Source organism: Ambystoma mexicanum, chromosome 1q, assembly GCF_040938575.1.
Source record: "Ambystoma mexicanum isolate Mex_15411 chromosome 1q, UKY_AmexF1_1, whole genome shotgun sequence".
Lineage (NCBI taxonomy): Eukaryota > Metazoa > Chordata > Amphibia > Caudata > Ambystomatidae > Ambystoma > Ambystoma mexicanum.
The window spans coordinates 455819161-455846336 of record NC_090922.1 but is presented as its reverse complement, the minus strand read 5'-3'; the positions used below and the strand labels follow the sequence as shown (position 1 = coordinate 455846336).

The 27176-nt window shown below is 47.1% G+C and overlaps 1 protein-coding gene across 2 annotated transcripts in view; it reads left to right on the top strand.

Moving 5' to 3' along the window:
• The window catches only part of LOC138528609 (sialic acid-binding Ig-like lectin 13), a 295789-nt gene that overhangs the window by 253462 nt on the left and 15151 nt on the right, over positions 1-27176 (top strand). The gene's annotated exons all lie outside the window — the stretch shown is intronic.

Sequence of the window (27176 nt, the reverse complement as noted above, 5' to 3'; positions counted from 1 at the left end):
CCATTAAGCCAACATGAAGCCAACCTGTCTGCTAGCTCACTATGAAAGTCAAAAATGGGCCACTCTTTTACAGGGAGTACACAACTGCCGAATCTGGCCCACTGCAAAGTATGCTGGGAACAGTGTGCCGAGTGAAGCCAGTGACCAACTTGAGTACCACATCTTCCCATTGAGAACAGAGACACAAGGCACAAAAGGAGGTGTCGAATCTGGCAGAGTTAAGGGTTTATGAGGAAGTGGAAGAAAGTAAAACTAAAGCTACGCTTTCGCCTTTCTTTCATTGGACCATTTTAATATTCTTTGTTTTATGGATTAGATCTGTCCACTCAACCCTTGATATATTCACTTGGAATCAAGTGGAGTGAGCGAGGAATTAGACCATTACTGCGCCTCATCACTGCGACCTCTGAAAATGTCAATTTATTTTTATTTTGAACCCCTTTACACCACATATATTTATGTGGGTGGGGGGTAATGATATATAATGCAAGTAGATGGGTTTGCAGGGGGGTCTCCCCCCGCATCTATATGTGTTGTAAAGGGGGTCGAAATAAAAAAAAAAGTCAACGATTTTGGGGTCGCAGTGATGGGGGTTGCAGTAATCGTATAGATTTGTGAGCAACAAAAGGATCAAAGAATGTCATTAATAAGCGTGAGCTACAAAAGCTTCAGCAGAACATGGAGGAGACTAATAAGTGCTGATCACTTACAGTGCTCCAAACTGCTGACTAGCAACACATAGAACCATAATAGCCTGCGTCAGAACATTGAAGGCCGAATTTACAGAATTCAAAAATGTCACAACAAATATATGGGAACAGCAGAACATCTGCATGAATGAATGTAAGGCTGAAGGCAACAAATTCAAAATACTGATTGGAGACCTGAACCAGCTCTTTAAATAAACAGTACTAATGCGATCCCGGAAGTCTCATAGAGGAATCCACAAAGTGATGAAAATATTAGGTGCAGAAATGCAAACAGAACTAAAACACGTGCAAGAAGATATTTCAAGGAAGGCATAGGAGATGTTAGTCATAGAAATGTAGGAAGTTAAGGTCTGAAAAGAAAATCTGAAAGCGGCTCCCAATAAAATCAAAACAGATGAAGGAACCGAAAGAACTATGGCAAGAACACAAAAAGAGGAAGATGACACCCCCACACAAACCACCAAGTGAAAGGGGGAAAAAGCCTACAGAATAGAACAGGTGACAACTAATGCTGAAACCCGCAAACGAAATTGGGAAACAGAGACGATGGCATGGCACAGAAAGACAGTACCACTGAAGAAATAATTGCAAGCAAACCGGATAAAATTAGCTCACCACTGTGACAAACAGCACAATACGTTGCACACACCCAGGGAGAACACACATCACAAGTTTGATAGAGCCCTTCCTGCAGGGTGAAACTGCAAACTGTCTGAATAAATGGGCCCGCCAGCCCGAGCTAAGGCAGGTCCGAGCGAAGGTCTGGCCCCAGCTCGGGCTGTGGTCCATTAAAGGCCATGTCTGCCCTCTGGGCAGGGCATGAAAGCCATTCGCACCCTGTGAGCGCAGCCGATCTCCGGATGAAAAATGAAAAAGAAAACCATGAAAAGATGGCCGCTGCCATATAGAAAAGGGACTAATGTCTATGGTGGCGGCCAGACAGGGGGAGCTCCAGGACTGAAGGGCAAAGCTCCTGTCCCACAGGTAAGTGGAGGAGGTTTTTTCTTTGTTAAACATGCATCGACATGGCGAGACGTAAAATTAAAAATAAAAATAATAAAAACTCACCAGGAAAGATAAGGCTGGACTCTTAGCAAGATGGAAAGGAGGAAGAGGTCTGAATCTGTCTTCAAATGGTAACTACGAAGCCCAAGCCGCAATTGGCTCCAGACATCTAACATTCTATGCTTGGATGTTTTCTACGATTTCCTGTACTTGATTGATTGAAATTGATTTTCTATCTTGTATGTTTTTGTACATTCTTTATGACTTTTGTATTTTGTGTGCTTTTCTATCTAGATGTGGTGCTTTGACTTTTTCTATATGCAACACCTTTTAATAAAATGGGATCATTTCTTAAATACATTTCTTATCAAATATCAGCAAATTGTTAATTTTGTTTCTAATATGAAGTTGTATTCATTGCTTCTTCCTAGCAGAGTTGCCTGAACCGTTGACTGTGAAGCCTTTGGCTCCATTAGAGATGGTTTCCTTAGTGGCTGTAAATAATGCTTGATGGAAACAATATCCCCCCATAAACTAAGGAAACAGTTCTACCAGGAGCAAAGGGAGCTAGATAGTCAGACAATACAAGTCGAATCCCAAGGCACATCAAATAGGTAAAATGCACTTAGAACAATGGAACATATTCTACAAAGACACAAGATTAATCTTCTCGAAAAGTTGGCAGTGGCAGAGGGGGGGGGGCATATATAAAATGTGTTCATACATACATATAAATCATATATTTGGTTTTCTTCATAAAAGACTTGAAATACTTAACTCTAAAGACAGAACGTGTAGGACTAGGCCCCTAAAGGATCTGCTTTCAGTACAGTAATGAAAACATGCATTTCCTTGTATATATTAAAATCTCCCTGGAACGGCTTGCAACATAATAACATCCTTATGTTATGTAATATTAACAGTTCGTTATATAGCTCTTTATGCCCCATTCCTCACGCGCCCAGGAGCTGTAATATTTAAGCAATAATGACCTGTTCCACCGGCTTCACTGTCCATGATGGCCCAGGGCCCAAGTTATAGGCACAAGTGAAGCAAGGGCCTTAGAGCCTGGCCCGTCACTATTACAAGCCGGTGAAGCCCATGGAATGGGTTATTGTTGCCATCACCACATTGAGGCTAACCTTTGGGGGTAGTGAGAGTAATTAAAAAAGAAAAACCACGGGCCACGTGGCCGTCCAGTGAGTGTTTGCCATGGAGATAGAGGTTTTAAAGCAACCTGATTGGCTGATGCGCCTGCTGAGGGTGCTAATTGGTGATATTACCCAGTTTATTGGTATTCAGTTTCTCAACATCAGACAGGTGAAGGGATGAGATGTGCCCTGTGCAAGCTATCCCCATGCCCGAGGTGAGCCATTACAGCATTGGCTATGCTCCTGGTCAAAATTCAAGATAAGGCTTAGTGCAACCTTAATGCTTTTACACCCCTATCTTCACAGTGCTGTTGATGTTCTACCTAGTGGACCTGAAATGGCAATTAAATATAGCATAATAACTGATAAGCAATCAGACGGTTAATAGAAATGGACAATATTGTATATTGTATTACCAGGAGCTAAATAAATTATGAAATAACACTTTTAACAAAATCATTAGGCACAGATTAAAGATTATGAATGCTACACACTGAATCGTTCGCTAATAGTCAGCCTTACATAAACAATAGCTTTTACAACTACCAGCAAAAATAATTATGCATTTGCTTCAAGCCAAATAAATGGAAAATACTACCATTTGTGCTCCTGAACATCATTTAACGATGCTGCGTGAACTATTGCGTATGTTGTCATAATTATGTATAATGCTTGCAGCTAACATACCAGTTAGAATGTTCAAAGCTGAGGGACAATGGAGGGCAATTGCAATATGAAGTCTGCATTGGGGTGTAGGTTTAACACGTAATACTAAGAAATGTGGAATTAAAATGCTAATAGGAATCACATGGACACCACTTTCACTCTGCACACCCCAAGAATATGTCAGTCAACATTCAGAAAACATGATTTGTGATTTGGACTTTTGACTTACCAAATGTGGATCATTTTGTTGCTTCCAGTCAATTCTTGCTTGGTTGGACAGGCCGAGAAATCATGCAGCTGGGTGTCACGACTCGCTCCCTTCGCTCCCGTTCCCGCCACTTGGGGGCATGTTTTGGGGCTTGTTCCTTGCTGGACATTTCCTCCGAACCTAATGCCACAGTGCTGTAATGAATTGGGAGCGCTAAATCCCTATTTTCCAAACTACTTCCCTTCCGGATCCATTCCAGGTTTTTGGCAGCCAGCATGCTTCTTTAACCAAATGACTGTGCTTCCCAGAATGCCTGGCCCACTGCTCCACCTCCACCCTTGCAGGACAAGGTTGGGTGGAGGATAGGCAACACCTGTGGCTGCAGGTGCAGCAGTCAGCACACCTGAGGCGTGTGCTCGTTAAACAGCTTTAAAAGCCTCAGTCTCACTTCAGTCCAGCGCTGGTCATCGTTTGCAGTGTTCCTGTTTTTGACTAGTCCCTGGTTCCTGGTTCCTTGCCTTTGTACCTACTTCCTTGTTCCTGTTTTCTTGTTTCCTCCGCCCTGAATTTCGGATTCATGCGCTAATTGATTTCTGCTCCCTTGATTTCCCTTTTTGTCTTCCCCTGTTTGCAGGCAGCAATTCTCAGTGCTTTCCCCTTTTAGATGCAGCCCAGTTTGTCTGTGTTCTATATTTCTTTGACTCTGTCCTTTGCTGCTGTTACCCATTTGCCTTAGCCTTCCTCTTAGTTTAGTTTCCTGTCTTTTCCTTGGAGGGGTAGGGAGAAGTTTGCATAGGTAATTTCGTTTTTTCCCTGCTCCTGATCCTTACTTTCTAGAGGATCCATTCCATGTTTTCCATTGCACTTCTGCATCCATTTCCCATTTGATCATTAGGTGTGGTGTGTGGTGGTAGACTCGCCTGACTAATCCTGACAGTATGACCAGCCCAAAATTCCCATTGAATATGGCAAGTTTAAGAAAGAAAGGCAGCAAGGCCTCTAACAAGTTAGTACAGAAAGCTTCCCCTACATTTACCTGTGACAATCAAATCACTAGTCTTGGCTTAAATGAACTCCTTGTCACGAATGGGCATTTACGAGCAAAGTATTTTTCCCATAGGATGGCACATCCTACATTGCCTGATCCTAGTTCGATCTTTTGTTCTGATCCCGATTCTATGTCAGCGCAAGCCTTAGCCGCAGAAAACAACACACTGTTAGACTTATTATACAAGAGTACCTCTGTTGTTGAACCCCATGATTCCAGTTGTGCTTCACCTCAGATAGAACAGTTTCATGGTACAAATATAACGAATGGAGGGGTTCCTTGCATAACTTCGGTTTTCTACCCTCAGTCCAAATACTTCTTTGCACAAGTACATACGGTAGTCCCTAATGTCAAGAGGTCTAAGGTCAATAGATTGCTTAAGGGTAACACAGACCAAGTTAGTATGAGAAAGTATAAATCTCGGAACCTGAAAGCAGTTGAGGACAATGCACAATCGGTGCACATCCAGATTGCTAGTGCAGGATCCAGCCCTGATGCCACTATGCCTCCCCCTGTGCCTACTGATAGTGATGTACAGTTAATGCAGGGCATGCTAAGAGCCAAGCTTGAGGAGTTAACACAAGAATTCATTTCTTTACAAGAGGAGAATAAGATCTTGCACGCATTCCTGAATACGCCTCAGACTTTATCCATTGATGTTGATGAAGTGAACACAGTTCAGCCCCTGAGTGCAGAGACTTTGGTAAACCATGATAATTGCCAATATGTTAGATCTATTGGAAGTGAATGTCTTTCTTCTAGCACAGCGCTCAATCTGGGCACAGTTTCTAACCATTGTTCTGCCGATTGTCAGGGATTGCAGTTAGCTGAAGATTTACAAGCCACTCCTTTACCTAAAGTTTCCTGTGTAGCAGTCTGTCATAATTCTGAGCTAGCACACATACAAGCTTCTGATCTCCAAACACAATACACAAAGGTGGCAATCACAGATTCAGTCACTACAGTAGGCTTAGGTCCTGCTCTTGATACAGCTGCTGAGACTGAAGTAGATGTTAAAGCTGATGTGGAAGACGATCTTACCTCTGGGTTCACTCTTCCTTCTGCCAATTCTGATCAATACGAACAGTCAGAGACAGTACAGATTTCATGTTCTGATGAACTCATTCCACAGTATACAGAACCAAAAGACCAGCAGGCGATTCCTGAACTGTTGATTGTTAATCTGCCTCTTTCAGAAGCTAAAACAGAGGAATGGACAATTGACGAAATCCTGATTAACAGAGACTTTACTATGGTGATTCCACTGGTTGATTTTGACTTCCACAAAGAAAGAGACTCTGTGTCACCCACTAAAGAAAAGGACTGCAAGGGTACAGTTCAGTCCTTGGTTACTGGAGCCAAGGAGTCTAATGCCCTAAAGGTGCCCTCCATTCCTGAGCCACTAATGTGTCTATCAACTTCTGGGACTTCTGTGTGTCCTCCTACAACCATTGACTCTTCTATGATCCAATCCACAGCCCTGCAATCATCTTTGGTGCACGTGTCTTCAATCAATGAACCGCTGCCATGTCTGCCATTTAATCAAGAGCCTCCACCATGCACGGGGTTAGTCCCAAAGACCCTGACATGTTTGGATTCAGCTACCGAGATGGCTCCAACTCGCATGCCTTCAGCTTCAAAGTTTCCTCTGGCCTGCCTGTCTTCAGCTACAGTGACTCATCCAGAAGATCATCCTTCAGCCAGAGAGCCTCCGGTAGTCCATCATATGTGCATGTCTTCAGTTCCAGAGTTTATTGCTTGTTTGCCTTCAGTTCATGATACACCGGTATCCTGCTTAGCTTCGCTTCCAACATCAGAGGTATACCTGTCTACACCATCAGATCCTGCTATATTTTCTACTGCTCCAGACAGTCCTCCTGAATCCCAAACATTTACTGTCGATGAACGTTTAGATTGCCTTTCTTTTGCTTCAGGAGGAGCACCAGAATGCCTGCCTTTTCCACAAGACGATTCTCCCAACTGCTTCACTTTAGCATCAGAGCCTCCTAAAAATGCAGCATCAGAGTTTGAGACTTTTGCCAGCTCCCGCTTCAGAGTCATCAAGCTGGACCAAGTGGTGAGTCAGAACCACTCACCTGGGTGTGCACAGGGGGTGGTGCAGACCGGCGTATTACCTACAGAACTTGTGCAACAGAATTCCGCCAAGAAGCACCAGTTGGGTGCTAGTAGCCAAAGGAAGGGAATGACTGCTGCAGTTCAAGATGTGTCTGTTATTGCTCCTTCTGCGAGTGTGCCTGAAATACCAAGTACTGTGTCTATCACTCCTATCAGTATGCCAAACGTCCCTGCTGTTGTATCCAACGTGCAACAAGGTGGCTACACGACTGCCACCAGGAGTACCAGCCTCGTACAACCCATGGGACTTCCAGGCATCCAAGGCGTAGAATATGTGCAGTCAAACCTTAATCATTTTCAACCACAAGCCTTTTCCCAGATGGATGACAGAAAAAGATCTGAACCTCTACCTCAGCCGCCACCTTCTCTAATGGCGGAACATGAACATTTCCTGAAGCCAGCAACTTCCTCACCTCCCGCATGTCCGCTCTCGGCAGAAAGGCTAACAGAACTTCTACCATCGTCTAAGGCAAGTTGCACCAGCCTGCCTCCCTCCTCAAAGACTTACAAGGGTCCACTCCCAGTGACTGAGCTTCCTGGACCTTCCAACTCTGCTCCAGGTCCTGCAAGTTCTTCATGCCTTTCTTCGAACCATGAGTCTCTTCCTCACCAGAAGTCACCGTTTCCATCAGTATCACCTCCAAAGACAACACACTCCTATCATGGAAGCCCATCGGCCTTTGCCCACAAGCCACCATTTCCATCAGTGCCACCTCCAAAGAAAAAGCACTCCCATCATGGAAAGAAGAAGTCTCGTACGGGTGGCGGGCACCCGAAGAGGGCCGTAGGAGGGGGTATACTGTCACGACTCGCTCCCTTCGCTCCCGTTCCCGCCACTTGGGGGCATGTTTTGGGGCTTGTTCCTTGCTGGACATTTCCTCCGAACCTAATGCCACAGTGCTGTAATGAATTGGGAGCGCTAAATCCCTATTTTCCAAACTACTTCCCTTCCGGATCCATTCCAGGTTTTTGGCAGCCAGCATGCTTCTTTAACCAAATGACTGTGCTTCCCAGAATGCCTGGCCCACTGCTCCACCTCCACCCTTGCAGGACAAGGTTGGGTGGAGGATAGGCAACACCTGTGGCTGCAGGTGCAGCAGTCAGCACACCTGAGGCGTGTGCTCGTTAAACAGCTTTAAAAGCCTCAGTCTCACTTCAGTCCAGCGCTGGTCATCGTTTGCAGTGTTCCTGTTTTTGACTAGTCCCTGGTTCCTTGCCTTTGTACCTACTTCCTTGTTCCTGTTTTCTTGTTTCCTCCGCCCTGAATTTCGGATTCATGCGCTAATTGATTTCTGCTCCCTTGATTTCCCTTTTTGTCTTCCCCTGTTTGCAGGCAGCAATTCTCAGTGCTTTCCCCTTTTAGATGCAGCCCAGTTTGTCTGTGTTCTATATTTCTTTGACTCTGTCCTTTGCTGCTGTTACCCATTTGCCTTAGCCTTCCTCTTAGTTTAGTTTCCTGTCTTTTCCTTGGAGGGGTAGGGAGAAGTTTGCATAGGTAATTTCGTTTTTTCCCTGCTCCTGATCCTTACTTTCTAGAGGATCCATTCCATGTTTTCCATTGCACTTCTGCATCCATTTCCCATTTGATCATTAGGTGTGGTGTGTGGTGGTAGACTCGCCTGACTAATCCTGACACTGGGCTCTGAGATGCAGCAATGCCTGCACACATATTCAGACTAACATTATCAGTGTTTCTAATACTTTTCCCGGAAATGTCCCCCAGTATAGTGCTGCCCTTACTTCTTACGGGTTGGTCACTGGAGTAAGATAGCAGGAAAGGGTGTGCCCCTAGTCAGGAGTGCTTGCCAGTCTGGAAGGAGGATGGTGGCTTGGAAAACCCTGTTCTCTGTTGGCATGGATACGATGCACTCCCCCCTTTCTCTTCAAGGCTCAGTGCATCCCTGGGATCTGCATGCCCCCTTGCAGGGTGTGTCTTGTCTTCTGTCTGTCTAAGTTCAGTGGATAAACTCCTTGCATCACCTCCCCATAATAGTAAAAACATTATTGGCCGTTATTACCATTTGCCGGAGACATGGAGGAATTTGCCACTGGACTTAGCATCATCTCAATTTCCCAGTTAGCTTTTCTTGCGATAAGTCACACGTTCAACATTGCTGAACGTCATTCACATCACAGTGAACATTTGAGTACAACACAATTAGAATGTCCCATGACCCTTTGGACACAAGGAGCTAGTCATCAATATCAAAAAGATATGTGTGTAAAATGGGATACATTTAACAAGTATTTCAAGGTGACTACTGTTCATTTGAAGTCAAAAAATGACATTTCTCAAGTACCCATATGCTTTCATGCAGACACATTGAAAGAACATTAGGGAAATACCAGTTTAATTTCTGCTACAATAAGCACATATGCCATTTTAGACACCCAGCAATGTCTGTGTGGCAATCTCTGTGTGTTTCTCTCTCCCTCTGCACAACGCTCCCCTACCAGTACCTACCTGGAGGCAGAGGTATGTAACAGAAAATGCAAAGGTAGCCATCGTCTACACTTTAATCTCTACGTAAGAATTGTGGCCGCGACCTGCCACATCTGGGGATCTTCCCTGTCTGGGGTCAAACACGGGGTCGGTGCTGGTGGCTAAAACAATACACAAAACTGTGTGGTGCTGCATGTACCACACAAAGATACAGAACATTTCGAAAATAGTCTACTCAGTTCAAAGATGCCAACTGTTGAACTTGCGGCAGACCACAAGTCCGACATGCCCAGCAATGGAAATGGTGTTCTTCATCTCTATAGCATTTGGTGCTCAGTCACGGAAGAAGACATAGCCACGATGCAGGGTCACAGTACACTCTATGGAGCTACCGGTTCTGATGGACATCAGAGCTTCAGTGCATTTCATGGTCAATGAATAGTATTATCACTCTCTGCCCACGTCCACCATTCTGAAACCAAAGTTCAGGATACTTACCTACATCGGATCGGTACTGTTACCTTTGGAGGTTGCCTTCGATACAGAAGTGTGCAATGGCAAAGAGGTTGTTCAAGCTCAATTCTGTTTGACCTCTGAAGGCAGAGACACCATACTCAGCTGTGACACTGCTGAATCCATAAAACGTTTTTTGTATAGGGTGTATGCAGAAGATATTGAAGCCCTGGTACTGGAGTATGAAGAGTTGTTTGATGGCATACAGTGCCAAAAGTGACAACTAGCTTGGCGGCCAAGCTAGAGCTGTTGCTTAACAGATGAGAATCTTTCCATCTTTGCAGGAAGGCAGGATGCAGGTCTGGAAGCTGAAGGAAAAATTGGAAAAAGTGACAGGGACTATGCCAGAGGCATCCTCAATCACTGTGGTGGCAAATTTAAGCAGCCAGAGGCAGTGCAAACCTGCATGGACATAAGACAGGTGTCAGACAATGTTTTGAAAGAGACAGGCTGGGGATGGGGTCAACAGCAAGGAAAGCACTCTGAAGGAGGAAACGTCCTGCAGTGAAGCACAAGACCCTGTGACTTCCCTTTTTTTGTGTGATTAGAAAACATGTTTTTCTTCACATGCATACCATGGAGAAATAGTAAAGGATGATTGAAACACAAAAGGAAGTTCCGGTGCCTACAAAATAAGACTTGGTGCAGTGCAGAAACTAAGCACTGGTCCAATCTATAAGATGTTCTTGATGTAACTGTTGGGCCCAGTCCTATTGCATGCATTGCTGATCCTGACCCAAATGGGTCCGTTCTCTATATTTTCATGGTTTCAGGAGATTCTGAACGGTCCATATTTTGGGAGTTACATGTCATGGTTCATTTGAGTTGAGTAAGGCAGTTGGGTTTTAGCCTTACAGCCTGGAGTGTTTGTTTGGTTCAAAGGTTCAGATTGGTTAAGTCTTTGGAGGGTCTGTAGATTTTGAGAGATTTTCTGAAGACTAATTGATCTTCCTCATAGCTTGGTTGGGAGGAATGAGAAGGCGGATTCTCCTTGGTGTTTTTGGTTGAATCAGCACGTGTACTAAGTCTGCATTGCTTGCGCAAAGTGCTTTAACAGGCTTGTAGTCGAATTTCTTTTTGGTGGATTCTGTACCTATCTTTGATTCACAGTCCGTGCATGCTAAAAGGGAAACCCACGGAATGGAACTTTTCGAAATGTTGTTTTGTGCTTCTCACCATCTCTATTGAGAACATGGCTCAAATAACCTGTTCAATGGGAGATTTAACACCCAGGAGGGTGTTGAACCACGTTTTAGCTCACTACACCTTTCACAGATGGGAAATATGCATTTGTATATCAGTCTGGTCCCACACAACAGGGCAGACCATCACCAAAATGCTAGTCAATTCTGTCAAGAATAGGGCTGGGGCAGACATGGGGTACTGCAGTTTGTCAGATAAATAGTGCTTGCAGGGATAACAGGCTAGCTGAAGCAAGAAAGCAATCCTGTGAACTTCAATTCCCAGCAGTCACTGGGACTAATGTCGTTTTACTCTTTGCGCTCGTCGCCAGCTGACAGTGATTGTGGGCAGCTTATGAGCAGGCAACGGCGTGGCTCAGGTGCAGAATATTTTGCTGGCACGTGCGTTCACAGACAGAGAAAGGAGGAGTTCCATGCACGCTGCTCCGAATGCTGTAAACTGCAGGCGAAGGGGAGAAGAACCACGGGCCATGCAGCGGTGAATCAGCTTGAGCCTCTGACTACGCGCTACTTCTTCAGTCCGTTTACTCCCGCGGGGCTCCCGGACCAAAAGCTAAGTACTTGTGTGCATGACTCGAAATATTATGATTTTCTGAAGTCGGCGTACCGACTGCGGGAACAATGGTTTTCTGGCACATTGCTTCATGTAATATTATGTTTTCTATGCTATGTTTCCTACGCTACGTCTAGAAAGACAGCAATGTCTGGAGAGCGTTCTTATAATTACACAAGCAGAACTTTTTGAGTATCGTATTCAACCGTTATGAGAAACGGGGAGACAACTATTCCGTTACGTTGTGACGCACGTGTGATGAAATAACACGTGTCATGTAGGCTCAGCAAGCTCGGTGCAAAATGGTTCTTGCTGATAAGTGATCTTATGTTTTTTCCTTGCTGTGTATGTTTGCTCATGCCTGCCCTCTGGACCATGTGTATTGTCCATTCATTTGGGAAGCTTCCCTTTGTTTGTTCCATTCAGCTTTCTGCAAATTGTCCTCATGCATTCATGTTTATGTGTCACATGTGATATCTTGTGTTTGACTATAACTATATAGGAGGAAGGTATGTGCTGGTGATCATTTGCTATAGGAGTTTCAGGGCATGTTAGGTTTTACCCTTTGCTTCCCCCATACCTATCACAACTAGGTTTTCCCTCTACCTCTTTCCGGTTTCCCTAACTTCCCCACCCTATCCACAACCTCTCCCTAATCCCTCTTCCTCCCATTGGCTGCCACGTGGTGACCTGTGTTTGTAAAATCAGGTGCCTGTGCCATCCACGGTGGGAGGGTCGAATCCATTCGGCTTCTGTGGTTCGGGGGAGAGTGTCGAAAACTCTTCCCTTGCAAGTGTGTTTGACATATTCTCCTCTGAACAAGAATACCGAAAGCCCCTCCAGACACATGTTATTCGACTTTGTTGGGCCACATCAGTGAGGTGAAGCTGTGCCTCTCTAAGAACAGTGAGAAAGGGGTCCATGTTTCGGTCACCCATAATAACTTAGGGAGACACGCCAAGTCTTTCAAAATGTACAAACATGTGGAAGCCCCTCTACTGAGAATGAACAGTCTTTTAATGCCTGGATTTGCCCCTCTCACCTCCTTCTCCACTCTTTTTTGCCATTTTGGATGTGAACATCTTAACAAGTCTTTGGGCCTCATTACAACCCGGGCAGTAAGGGATTAACGGTACCGGTAAGGGTACCGATAATCCCTTACCGCCCTATTACGAGTTCCCTTTGCAGGTCCTCCCTTAACGACTGGTTTTACCAGGCGTTAAGGACAGGACCCGCAAAGGGACTTTGGTGCTAATAACGGTACCGCAATTTGCGGTACTGTTATAAGCGCCTTCCCCATTGCCATTGAGCCCTGTGGGGGCTCAAGTGGGAATGGGGAAGGGCCCTGGTGAATGGGGAATTACCGCCCCCTCCAACCTTGGAATGGGGCGGTAATAGCTTCATTCACCGGGGCGGAGCCGGTAAGGATTTGGAGGCAGCCATGGTGCTAATAGCACCATGGTTACCTCCAAACTCCTAATGCGGCCCTCCGTCATGCCTCTTTATTGTGCATACATGTGTGCAGGCTCCTTTATTGTGCATGCATGTGTACAGACTCCGTTATTGGCCAGCCTTCCTGGTTTTCAGCCCTGTGCTGCAGCTGTGGTGGCACCCTGCACGTGTTTATTCATAGAGGTGGTGAGCCTGTAAGCAATTAATGTTGTGTTCTCTTGGTGTATAGAATGCAAATTGGCGGTCTAGATGTTTTGTCACAATAACATCACATTGTGGCCTTACTGCAGACACTGCTACTCAATGTCATTATCCTCTTACTCAATACTGTTGGTAGAAATTATCTCTCTCCTCCCATGCCATGAATTATGGCAGGTCTCCTTATCTCTGTTGGTCCTGTGATTGCTTGTGATGTCTTACATGGATTGGCTTCCGCCCCTTCTCTTCTGCCTTGTTTACTACTTTTGAAGCAGATTCAGACTTTCCTCACCCACAGATCTTATCATGGTTCTGGAAATTTCAGACTCACATTGACCTTTGACTCATTTTCTGAAAATGCATTGGACTCTTGGATTGAATTGACATTTGGACCCTGTGATATTACTGGCACTGAAGACACTTATCATTCATGTGCCTGGAGGACCCGGGCCTCTCCCACACGCTTTGATCGGCATTCAGCAGATAGAAAGAGCCTACCCTGTCCACCTTGGCTCATCCTTCTTCTGACACAACCTATCAGCTTGGAGGAAACCCGAGGGAAGGCCTCCACCAGAGCTGATTTTTCCTCCTCACATTTTTGGTTATCTCCCTCTGTGGCCCTTTTGCTACTACAGGGAGGACCTACTTGACAGCGTTTGTGATGGCTGAGTACATAGGTACCCCAACTACTGACACACATACGCAAAAACCTACTGGAGTGCTTGTGGTATGTTAGTCACATAATTAGTGGAGTCTAGCACTTGTGAGATGAGGGTTTCATAAACTTTCTGCCAGAGTAAGTAAGGACTACCTACCTGTGCAGTTACACACCTGTACCGTAGTCATTCCACCACATTTGTTAAGTACTGCAGATCATAATGTGTGTACAGCATATTAATGCACCTCAGAAAATAAATGGATGTGGCGGGAGGCCTTGACGCCTGGTTAGCTGCCACACTATTGTTATACCCCAGGGCAAAACCTTTGATGGAGAGCGAAACAGGGTGCCATAGCTCATGCGTCTTGGTATGGGTGTGGTTAGCAGGTGGTGTTTGCTACAGCATAGTCTTTGTCTGAGTGTGTACAGCTGGACATTCCTTCAAAGGTGGGTGATATGGCAGGCCCTGAAAGGAATGTGTATATTTTGGAGACATGTCTAACTGCGGTTTTCTTTTTAACTGAAAGTGCAAGCTTCGATAGGCAGATCCTTAAAAAAGCAATTTTGGTTTTGGCATATCTGGTGGCGCTGGCACCCCAGTGGTCAAAGGACTGCCTTGTAATCGGGAACCTTATAGAGGTGCCCTGTGCTTAATTTGTAAAAAAATAAGTGCCAGGGCCCAAAAAATCTTGGCCCAATAATGCCGGCCCCGGGGCTTGCGGCCGCCGCCCGCAGTGTGGGCACCACAGCCCGGGCCAGTTCAGTGATAGACCTAGATCGACCCACCACCAGCCCATCACACTGCTGCTGCTCCATGTCACATGTTTGGTGCTGTAGCAACTCCTGGTACAGGCTAGTAGTGGGATGGATGGGGAAAGCATCGGCTGAGTCACAGGATGCAGACCCCTGCACTACAGTGGCCTTCAGTCTGAGTACATGATAGATTCCATAATATCATGGACAGCCGTGCGATACCGGAAGGTGGAGATCATTCTCAGGTCCGTGAAGGCCAAAGGACTCAGTCACAAGGCCAATCGTCCAGCTGTAAAAGGTGTTTCGGCAGCCAATGAGTGTTAAGCAGCAACATTCTGCTATATGCATATAACACACACAACACTTGCATAGTTGTACTTCAATAACCCATACCACCTTGCAGCATGGCCTAGATAAACACTTGTTGCATGCATTCGATCACTGTTAAAAGAAGTGACACGTGTTCATGACACACCCTTATGCGCGGTTATGCTATGATTCATTGCTATACTTCGTTGTGTTATTTTATTAAATGTATTATGGTATGTTCATTAGCCTTGTGCTGTACTATGTAAGTATGCTGTATTATGGTACTCTACGCTATGCTTCTTTTATTACACTATGGCATGCTGTGCTGGGAAATGTTATGTTTCGCTATGCTATGCTATTGCTAGGTGACGTTATGGAATGTTTGCTATGTTGTGAACAATACACTTGTGAGCAATCTACTAAATTATTTTCTTAACTTCAAAAAGCTGCACTAGCTTGTCAGATAGCCCAGCAAGTTGAGTGCTCATTCTGACATTTGTGCACAGCTTGCTGATGCCGGTTCAAATCCTGTCAGGGCCAACTCAGTGCTTTATCCTTTTGAGGTCGAAGAATTGAGTACCACGCAGTGGGATAATAATATCAACTTAGATAACTGAGGGTTTGTAGCGCTATATAAAACTATATGTTATTAGATAATATTATTACAGGACGCCCACCGCCATGACATTGAACTCTGTGTCCGAACCTGCTCCCATGGGGACACCAAGAATCTGGCCACACCACATGTTATGTGCATTTTCGGTTCTTTAGACCGAGGGAGCGCTGTCAAATGTTAATAAACTGCAATGGGTGTTATGTACTTGTGCGCTGCAATACAAACATGCCAAGCACCAATCGCGTCAAGATGGCTCACCATTTTATTTGTTTATTGTTTGCTTGTTATGCGAACAATACATAAATCAATAAAATGGCCTTCCCTAGGCTGGCTCGCTGCTCGGGAACGTCTGCAGGCTCTATGTCATGATTTCTCGAGCTGCCTGCTCATGCCCAGTGTCAGCCTTGTACGTGTGTTTGACTCTGTGGGGAACATTATGAGTATGGTGGTATTGGTAAAAAAAGTGATATTGTAAATACCACCAGTTCTTTTTAAATAAGACCTAAATTATGAGTTGGGGTCAAAAGTGATATTTCCTGCCTGGGGTACATAGAAAAGTACTGCATGGGGCTATAATAACACATATTAGGCCATACAGTACTTTCTATGAAACCCTGGCCTGCAGAAAATACTCCATACAATCCCAACTCATAATTAGGCAGTATTTAAAAAATAGACGGTACTGGAAATGACACAGAGTATTACCGGTAACACCAGACTCTGACTCATGAGGTCCTGTGTGATTATCAAGACTACATGGCCTGGTCCTTCTAATTGACCCGGTGCACGCCAGCATGGTATTACTTCTGTAGGGTTGCAAATGGTTGGGAGGGAAATCCGTCCTCTTCGGAGAAGCTCTATGCAGCATTTGCAGTAGTTGCTGTGGAGGGCCCAAGCCCCCACAGAGAATACATTGAAATTCACTCTTGTGGCCACAACCCACTGATAATATAGCACAGTTCCCAGTACTACTGCTAATGTTCTTACAGTGCAGCTCAAAAACAAGGAATGATAACAAACAACATATTGCAGCTCACGTAACCAACCAATATTCACATAGTTGCCAACATGTTCCATTCCAATCTGGTGCTTATCCAGTCTAGGTCTTTTCTTTGCATTCTGGGACTTGTAGTTCTGCTTATCTCTTTATAAAACTCAGACTACAAGTCCCCAAATTTAAAGAAAAAACACGGACTGCAATCACCCACAGAGACAGAGTGGAATGGATCATGTTGGCAAATGTGTATTCAGAGCATTGCGGCCTCCAGCAAGTACAAATGAGTTCCACCCACAGCACACACCGACCAATGTTCGCAGTACTGACCACCCGAACCAACCAACATCCAAACTCATTGAGCGTCCAAAACATGGTAATTGTTTTTTGAAACACATACAGCTGGACTCCCAATCCATGCCGCCGGAATTCCCTCGGACACAGATGGAAGGGAAACCAAGGACAACCTAATGAGGCCCCTACGTAGCGGCGAGGGACCCTTCGGTTACATATAACAGGACTATGTGACGGGTGACTCTGTGCCATCCCAATCCCTGGACCCATGCTACAAAGACTAGCAAAGACTAAAGAATACATGGCTCCCACGTCGGAGCAAAGATTGGAGTGCCTCACACCAACACCATAGGCAGGGCATTAAAAACCCATGCGAGCATTGTATTCAGGATGATAAACGGTCGGGAAACATCTGCGAAGGCGGAATACCCCCTAACAGCCTGATAAACAAGCACAAGTTCCACAGTACCCTATCATAATATAGTCCGAAAACATCTGGGGTACTCACTTTGACGACAGAAAAAAACATTTCGGAACTGGAAGAGCCTGTGCCGTGCACAGTAAAAAATCAACATAACAGCACTGAAAACAGCACTCCTGGAGGGCACAATACTGGCCTCATACCTATACCATCCCAAATTCCCAAGGGGGAAACTGCGCGTTGGGGGACAAGAGCCACATACTGGCAGCAAACACCTGCTAAAAAAAAACATGGATGAAGAAATGTATAAAGTCACTTCAGGGTTCAACACTGAGGCAAATGAAAATCACTAGTAAACACCAAATGCCACTGACTTCAAAGGAGTAGGAGTGCCAAATTACAACAAAACTGAGCCTTCGAGGACATCCACACAAATGGCCACTGATGAGAACCTTGACGCACATGACTAGAACAATGACAAAGATTCTGATCCCTCTGACTTCTCTTGAACAAAACAATCTCAAACAGACAGTCCTCTGCATACATCGTGTCCAATTAACCACCAGGACCAAAGCTAGCGATGTGTGGCGCACTCGCTCTCCCTCTCGAAAGGGCTTCCAGGCAGACATCTGCCTTTGTGTGTGGTGGGGGGGGCTACCTCTGTGACTAGAAGCGTGAATACAAGACAGCCGGGCCCGGGTGGCGGCATGGTCTCCTGGTGTCCTCCTGGCTCAGTGACTCCTGGGTCCTGGCTCTGGGCCCTCAGTCCTGGCAAGGGCCCAGGCCCAGCCAGGCCCCAGGAGGAGTGTGGACACCACCAGGGGAGCGCGCCGCCATTCCGGGCCAGCCCGGCCCAGACCTTGGAATCTTCACACTGCTTAAGTTACACGTTCAGAGAGTGTCCACTTACCTGATTTTGAAGTCGGCCGCTGGCGGTGACTCTCTGTCCTGTCGGGGCCTGGGAGGGGCAGAGGCAGACTGGCAGGCACTAGTGTGAGTGAAAAAGCAGGGCCCAGCCCCCAGCAACTAGGCCGCATGCAACAAAGCGGTGCAGCAGGCTCTCTCGAAGACCAACGCCACGCCTAGACACCTTCAGTTCACAGTAACTCGTGAAACGAAGGTGGCGCTGCGCTGCCTCCTGTGGCAATAACAACATGTCACCATGTCAGTCAGAACAGCCAATGAAAACTGCACATTCTGGTTACTATACAGAATTTATCAAAATACTGCATAGTAACAACAGAATGGTAGTTTTTATTGGCTGTTTGTAAGAGTTTGTTGTTGCATTGCTGGTCCCCTGGGCTGTCACAAAGGTTGGTGAGGCCCAGGGCAAAACATTTGGTGAGGCCCCCTGACAATTTTTTGCACTGGGCCAGCGGAGGCACTGCTGCAAACAGGAGATGCGAGAAATCTCCCCTTGAGTTTGTGTGGAGGACACAAATATGCTTTATTACAACAACTGCAAATCAACTACAGCAAAGTTAGATTTCTCTACTGAAGAGAGGTTTATGCCAGACTAACTTTTGTATCATATGCATAAACATATGTAGGATGTCATGACAGCGTGTGGTGCATGAGGAGAACCTTGCTGCTGTGTGTGCATTAAAACACACATCATAATACACATCATACACAGTGACAGATAGATGAGGTACAGTAGAGGCTGGTAGATGAGGTACAGTAGAGGCTGATGAATTTCTGCACTGAAGAGGCTTAAATGTTTGCACCAATTATGCAGGATCGACAGATCACAGTAAGGGAAAACAAACCAACCAAGGGGCGCTTGAGGGGGTTTCTCACTCCCACGAAAATGTTTGAAACATTGGGTTAAAATGATGCATTTTACAGCACTTTCTTTGCAAATTGGGTAGAAAGCCATACAGTTTGCAATTGGTTTTGTATGGTAGCACATGGAACAACCTAATAGTTGCAAGTCATCAGCCTTTGCCCACAACATATGTCAGTATAAAAATATATTCATGCTGGTTGTTCCAATGTATGTGTATGCAGGCTGCACCAATATATGCCAGTATTACCATACAAGGACTCCCAGCCAGTTAAAATGCCATGCCGCAGAAAGCATGTCCAGGCTGGCTGTGCACCATACGTGTTATTACTGGCTAGACTTGCCTACATTCAATGTGGTTCAGTTTAGGCCAGTAGCAACACTTATGTTTGCTTTGGTCATGCCTTTACTTCTGGGCTCCGCTTTTAGATGGCCCACGGCTCCAGTGATTAGCATAGCATTATGAAATTAAATAGCCACTGAAATGGGGTGGTAAGACTAATGGCCAAAGGGAATATGAAACCGCTATTCAGCTTCCTAACAGGGCTCAGGGAATTGGGAGGAAAGTGGGAGCAGGACTGGATGAAGATGCGTCCGGGCTGGTGAGGACCCATTTCATCTTGATGTTGGGGGGGCATCCCTTGCCTTACCGTTTGGGAAAATAGGCCAAAGCACCTATGGAGTGCTTAAATCAATAATGAAATCAAAAGAATGCAGAAAGGTGGTTAAAAGCTGCATACTATCAGTATGTTTCTGTGTCATAAGACTGCCAATGTGGGGCAGCTGCTTGAGGGACCCTTGCAACTGTAAAAGCTGAAAGGCCCAGACACCATCCCTCAGTGGAGAGTCCAACAGCACAATTATTTTATTGACCCCACTCACTAGCCGCTTTCAAAACTGTAATCTAGCCCCCAAAATGTTGAGGCTGGCTGTGCCCCTGCCTCGCTGACGTACAGAGCCATAGCGGATGGAACAGGACACAGACGTTAAATGGTGCCTGGGCTTCGCTGTTAATAAAGGTCTTTCAATTAATAAAACATTTCACTTTTAGCACCTGCATTCATATGCATACATTTTTAGGCAATTGAAATCATGATGTGGGGTTAGCACTTGCATGCAAGGGGAGTGATAAGAAGGCAAGTGGGCACATGGGACATAAGACAGCTCATTCTCACACCAGTCCATAAGTGTGTGACATTTCAGAAATGAAGAAGAGGGTTAACTGCTTGTAACATTGAAGCATCACCAGAATAGTCTCATTCGAATGCACAATTTAGTTAGATGCCCCCACACAAGTAAGTTAGCCTCTGCCGCATAGCCTCTGAAGTTAGCGCCTCTTCCAACATTTAGGTCTTAGCTCCTCCCCCTGAAATTGTATCCTAGGTGCAACCCTGATGCCATGCCCCACTCCTAAATTTAGTGGCCTGTTGGCCGATAAATGTAGGAGTTGGGGCTGGCACACACACTCACATACAACATTTTTACCTATGCATTCATCCACCAGTAACACAACTCCTTGCATGCACACATATATAAAAGCAAACATATAAACACACACCAACATTCAGGGTCGGACTGGAACAAAAAATCTACCCGGGACCAAAATAAGTGTCCTACATTTCCCAAGAGGTCCAGAGGTCCTCAATAAAACATGCTAACAAAGTACTGAGGATAACATTTCCAGAAAGATTCATGACAACAGGTCACCACTTTCCAGTCCTGGGCTTCCTTTTTTGCAAATCACATGAATCGGCTACTCATGTCTAATTGAAGTTAAAAGACTACAGCTCCCAGAATAAACTGTTATTTCATGAAAGCCCAGGACTGGGCAATGGTGTGCATAGACTTTGGAGTCATTTTATCCCACCAAACTGATGGATGGATGGCCACAGTCTGAACCCAGTGCACTTCAAAATGGAAAGTTAATCAACTGAATACCCAATTTGATAGGTTATTATCATCCACTTTACTGGCTAAATATTATTTCCATAACTTAGGTCGATGTTGCAACTGATTATCACAGGGCTCAGAAGTGAGAAGAATAAACAAACAAAAAGGCAAATCTGTCAAGCAATCCTGGGATGTGAAAATACATGGTTAAAAATGGAATCCATTTCTCTTTAACACTTCACATTACAGCAGCTGTCACAAACACTATTTGAAAATGCAAAATGCAGCTAGAGGACAGGAAATGTTGAAGGAAAACAAAGGTTTTTTTTCTAATTCAACAGACAGCTGAAAGGTGGAGAGAGACTAGCTGTTTAACCCTTCATTGCAAGTTGCCTACAGTACCAATAATGCATGCATGGGCTGCATCTCAGCTCTCATAGAGCAGCTGTTTGTAGAGCTTATATAGTTTGAAAAATTCTCTTTACATAAACTCTTACACCTTTTAAGGATTGCTTACCTTCAGTTTCCTAAGCTTTTGTCATTTGTATCTCTGAGGCTCCAGTGTCTCAGAAGCAGGGTTTGGAGAGCAGCCTGTGACAGGAATCACATCACATGGGCCCTGGAACTTGATTAATGGCTCGTTGCCATGCAACCTGGGCTGGAGCAGGACTATCACTTCTTGAACTCTTAAATGGCACCATGTTTCTTGCACAGCTGACATGATGGGTGCAGCTTAGCAAGAAATTAACAAAAGTAAAACTTTGATGAAAGACAGCTGGAGGAAAATCTGCCCACACACATTAGGAGATAAAATTGTCCCATTTGAAGCCAAATTGATTTCAGGAAACTCCATGGCCTGCAATGATTTATGATGGAAGAGGTGAGGAAGAAGAACAAAGAAAACAATTTAAATTGCACTTGAGAGCTGGCCCCCTGATGTTCCGGTGCCCAAAAAAGACTGCCAGTGTTGCCCACCTCAGTTCACAGAGTTCTGTTTGTTACCCTCCTTCGGGGTCAGAAAGGAGGACGCGCACACGGAGGGAGTGGAGGACAAACACAACCTTTATTCTCCGTAACAACAGGAAACTGGCACTTTCGCGCCTTACCCAGAAGTCCCCTTTCTCTCTCCCACTCCCCATAACATAACTCCGCCTTCCCAACGGCGGGGGCCGCACTCCTTAACCCTTGAGTGCCTGGCAACACCACCCCGAACAATATATCCAAACATCAACCTCAACACTCTTCAACGAGTCTCACAGGCTTCTTGACGGTTCTCCGTGGTCTCTCGTCTCGGGCACCTGGCCCTAACAAGTCCAGAGTTCCCGTCTCCAGGCTTGTCCCTCCCGGGTCTCCTCCCGAAGGGATCCACAGGTCATCCCGCGATTCTCGCGGTTCTGGGGAACTCGATCGCTGAGGCAACTCTGCTCCCTCACGCCTAATGTAGTGTCTGAATTGCTGACAGTTCCTGGTGACAGTTCTGTTCTGATCCTCGGCTGTCACCATTGTGCCTTTCACAGCGGTCACCCTCATGGGGCTTGGGGCAAACCGCGGATCTGTCTTCCTGGGCATTGGTTGTTGGACAAGCACTTCATCCCCTATGTGGAAGTCTGGTATCACCACTTGGCGGCGAGAATCGGTGTCTCGTCTTTCTCTCTCTTTGGCATCTGCGTCCCTTTGGAGTACGTCCATGTCGGGCAGCTCCTCATGGGACATATTGCGTGGTATGTGGGTTCGCACCTCGTAGTGAAGCATTAGCTCGGCAGGTGTTTTGTTCGTAGCTTCATGGGGTGTGTTTCTATAGTCCTGTAGAAGTCGGCACAGTGCTTGGTGCGGATCTGTTGCTTCTATTCTGGCTCTCTGTCTCATCTTCTTAATCGACGCCATGAAGCGCTCAGCCATTCCGTTCGCTTGCGGGTGGCGAGGAGTTATCTTCATGTGCTCGAAGCCCAAATGTTCCGCTAGTGTCCCGAACTCATGTCCACAGAACGGTGGTCCGTTGTCAGATTTGACTATTTTGGGAATCTTCCACCCGCTGAATACTTCCTCTAGTGCCGCTGCTACCTGGGGAAATGCGGTGGTGGTGACCGTTTTGACGATCGGAAATCTTGAATGTTCATCTATTAGGAGCAGGAGGTAGTCACCCGCTTCCGTGGGCCCATAGAAGTCCATGGCTACATGCTCCCACGGCCTATCGGGTATCCGTGTGTGCTGTAACGGGGGTGGATGTTCCGCAGGAGCCGTGCACTGGCAGGCATGGCAGTTCATCACCCATTCCTCAACCGCTGCGTCTAGAAATGGGAACCAGACATGGCACCTCAGCTGCTTTTTGGTGTTTTCGGCTCCTCTGTGTCCCTCATGAGCCGTTCCGACAACCTCGTTCCTTAACGTGGTGGGGATGACAATCCTGCACCCTCGGAGGAAGATATTGTTGTCCTTGACGGCCAGTTCCCTATGTATCCTGGCCAGCCTCTCAATCTCCTCTTTGCACACCCCTGGGTGGGCCAGCATTGCTCTGTGGTAGTCTCTCCACTTGCTGGCCGACGTGAGGCTGATGGCGAGGGCTGTAGTGGGGTCTGCAGCTGACGCGGCAGCAACCCTCTCAAGGGATAGCACCGGTGGCAATGCGTTGGAAGCTATGTACTGCACATATGCGACGTCTCCTTTCCGGGTCAGTGGTGCCCCGACCGGGTGTTGTGACAGATAGTCCGCGGGGTTAAGGTCACCCCCGGGACGATGTATAATGTCATAGTTGTATTCCTGTAGGCGGATGCCCCACCGCTCAATTGTAGGGGGCATCTTGGTGTGAGGGTTCCCGAAGAGCAACAGCAGCGCCTGGTGGTCCGTTATTAAGGTGAACTTTTTTCCGATGATGAAGTTATGGAAATGCTCACAAGCCCAGGCGGCAGCCAGACTCTCTTTTTCCACCTGGGAGTAGGCCAGCTCAGTAGTGGACAGCGCCCTACTTGCGTAGGCGACCACGTGCCTCGGGTGGACATCCGCGCCGCTGGTTTGAGCTAAAATGGCCCCGAGACCCACTGGGCTTGCATCCACCACCATTTCGGTGTGCCATGAGGGGTTGAAGTATGCTAGGCGGTGAGCTTCTGTCAGGGCCTGCTTGATGTCGGAGAACGCCTGGTGGCACGCAGGGGTCCACTCAAAAACTGATTCCGTTTGCAGGAGTTTCCTCAGTGGGTTGGTAAGGGACACATAGTGGGGTATGTATCTTGCGCAGTAGCCTGCCATTCCGAGGAAAGAGCGGACATCAGCGACTTGCTGCGGCTCACCCAGGTTGGTGATCGTGTCGACCTTGTCCGGATCCGGCAGCATTCCTTCACTGGAAAAGATGTGCCCGAAGAATTTCAGTTTTGTCTTGCTGAAACGACACTTGGTAATGTTGAGGGTGAGGCCGGCTTCCTGAAGTGCTGCACATGTTGCATGTAGGGCCTCCTTTGATGATCCAAAAACGAGGATATCGTCGCTGTAGTTCAGGGTGCCCTTGATGGGTCTGATCACCTGCCGTATGGCTTCCTGGAAAATTTCTGCGGCGGACGAGATCCCGAAGCCGGTACCTGAAAAGTCTGTTGTGCGTCGCGAACGTCGTAATGGGCCTGGACTCTGGGTGTAACTCCAGCTGATGGTAGCCTTGGATCAGGTCAAGTTTGGAGAACATCTGTGCATTGTTCAATTGTACGATCATGTCCTCAATGCAGGGTGCCGGATGCCTCTCCCGCTGAATAGCGGTGTTTGCCACCCTCATGTCCACGCACAACCAGGTCTTGCCTCCTTCCTTGGGCACAACTACACGGGGGGATACCCATGGCGTCGGCCCCGTAGCTGGTTCGATGATGCCATTGGAAAGCAGTTGTTGGAGTGCTTCCGATACGGCTGCTTGCCGGTGAAAACCTACCCTCCGAGGATGTTGTGGCACTGGCCTCACCGAGGAATCAATGTGAAGTCAGATGGGCGGGGCTTTGAGTTTTCCCAGCCCAGTGCATAGGTTGGGGAAGTCCCTTGTGAAGTCAGCCTGTGTGACAAGGTTTTGTGACTGGTGGCATGTTACGGTGCCAACCAAGTCCCTCAGGTTCAGCCCGCTTAAGGTCGCTGTGATGGTGTCCCCTGTCCTCACGTGTATCTCAATTAACCCCAGGCGGGATGCCGTGTGATAACTGAGTAGGCACCGACTTCTGGCGAGTGACCGAATGATGTGTATTTGTGTGTCAACTTGCCGACCATTCAGGAGGAAACGTTGTGTGAAATATCCTACTGTCTGTAGGGGGGTGGTGGCTCCCCACTGGAAGATCCTCGAGCGAGATTGTTCAAGCGCCGGCGGGTCCGGTATCTTGGCATAATCCTGCTCGCCCCTAATGTTGACAGTGGCGCCTGAGTCAATCATGAATTGGAATTGGCAGTTTCCCATTTTGATGGGGATTTTGGGGGCCTCTCTGGCCTCTTCTGTGTCAAGTATGAGATTGACAAACTTGTACTGGTCGTATGGGTCATATGGCATGTTGTATTCAGCTTCCTGCTCGTCATGGTAGAAAGTCTCAAGCCTGTATTCTGTCGGTGGATGGTCATACTCGTCCGTGAGATACCTGGTTTGGTCTGCCTGGTCTGGCTGCAGTGGGTACCCTTGTGGTTGGTACTCGTCAATGGCTCTGACATATCGCCTCTGTCCCTGCCCTTGTTGGTAGTATCTGTGTTGGTTATATGGCGGAGGCGGTGAGCGTAAAGGCGTCCTGGCAGGAGCTTGGGGCATCACCGGAGGGAATGGAATGCCTTCTCGGCATACCGAGTGAAAGTGTCCCTCTCTTCCACAGTTTGTGCATCTTTGGGATAGAGCTGGGCATGACCCTGCATGTGGAAAGGACATCCCACAGCGATAGCATTGTCTCTGATGGCGTGGAGCTTGCGTGGTTTGTGCTCTGTATGGTTGTGACCCTCTGTCACCCGGACGAGATGGCGGTATGGCCGCGACAAGTTCAGCTGTGTCTTGTTTGGGGTTGCCAGGATTTCCCATGGATGTGGCTTGAGCGTCAACCATCTCGTGTATGCGAGCAAGCTCGCTAACGTCTTGGATGGTGAGTGGCTTCTTCAGGAGCTGTTTTTTGAGAGCAGGGGATAGGCATCCTTCTATGACCCTCAATCTTATTGCTTCCTCTAATGAAAATGCGTCGAACTGGCAGTTTGCGCCCTTCACTCTTAGGCGGGTTATGAATTCGTCGACTGTCTCTTGTGGCATTTGGGTGCACTTGTTGAACAAATAACGTTCATAGTCACAGTTGACTTCTATGATGAGGAGTTTATCTAGAGCCTTGATCAAATTTTTGAAAGTGTTCTGTTCGGCTGTGGGAATGGTCTTCACCACAGTCTTTATCTCCCCCCTCACCAGGTTGAGGAAGATATCCCTGATGTTGGGAGAGTCACCATCACCATACCCTCTCACATAATGCTATAAGTCCTCCATCCAGTCAGTCCATCTCGTCCCCTTCGTGGTCTGTGGGGTCATGGTGAATGGCGGGGGTAGTCGCAGCTGAATAGGCTGTGCCGCGCGGGCCGGTTGAGGTGAACCAGGGTTGGACCCTGGGTTGGAGCCCTGACTGCTCATGACGCCTGGTAGTGGGAGCTTGTGGGTGTGCGCTCAGCCCGTGCGTGTTCACCAGTTGAGCGAGCGGGTGTTTCCGCCCACCTGGGAGCCTGTTGCTGGGAGTGGGCAGGTGGCGTCCTTGGTGCTGCAGGGCGGGGGCGTCACCAGCTCCGTCGGGCCTTCATGGCGAGCTCTGGTGACAGGAGAACACGCCATACGTCCGTGTGAGGCTGCTGGAGGGCGTGGGTGGAATCACCCGATTTCGCGCTTGTCAGTGCTTGCACTGCCACGTGGGGACCTGGCGGACTGCCAGGGCTCAGGTTTGCACTTCCCAGTGAAGCGAGACCAGGGTGGAGTATGGCGCGTGAATGCGCGCTTATGCCGTCGGCAGCAGTGCCTCGTCACCAGTGTTACCCTCCTTCGGGGTCAGAAAGGAGGACGCGCACACGGAGGGAGTGGAGGACAAACACAACCTTTATTCTCCGTAACAACAGGAAACTGGCGCTTTCACGCCTTACCCAGAACTCCCCTTTCTTTCTCCCACTCCCCATAACATAACTCCGCCTTCCCAACGGCGGGGGCCGCA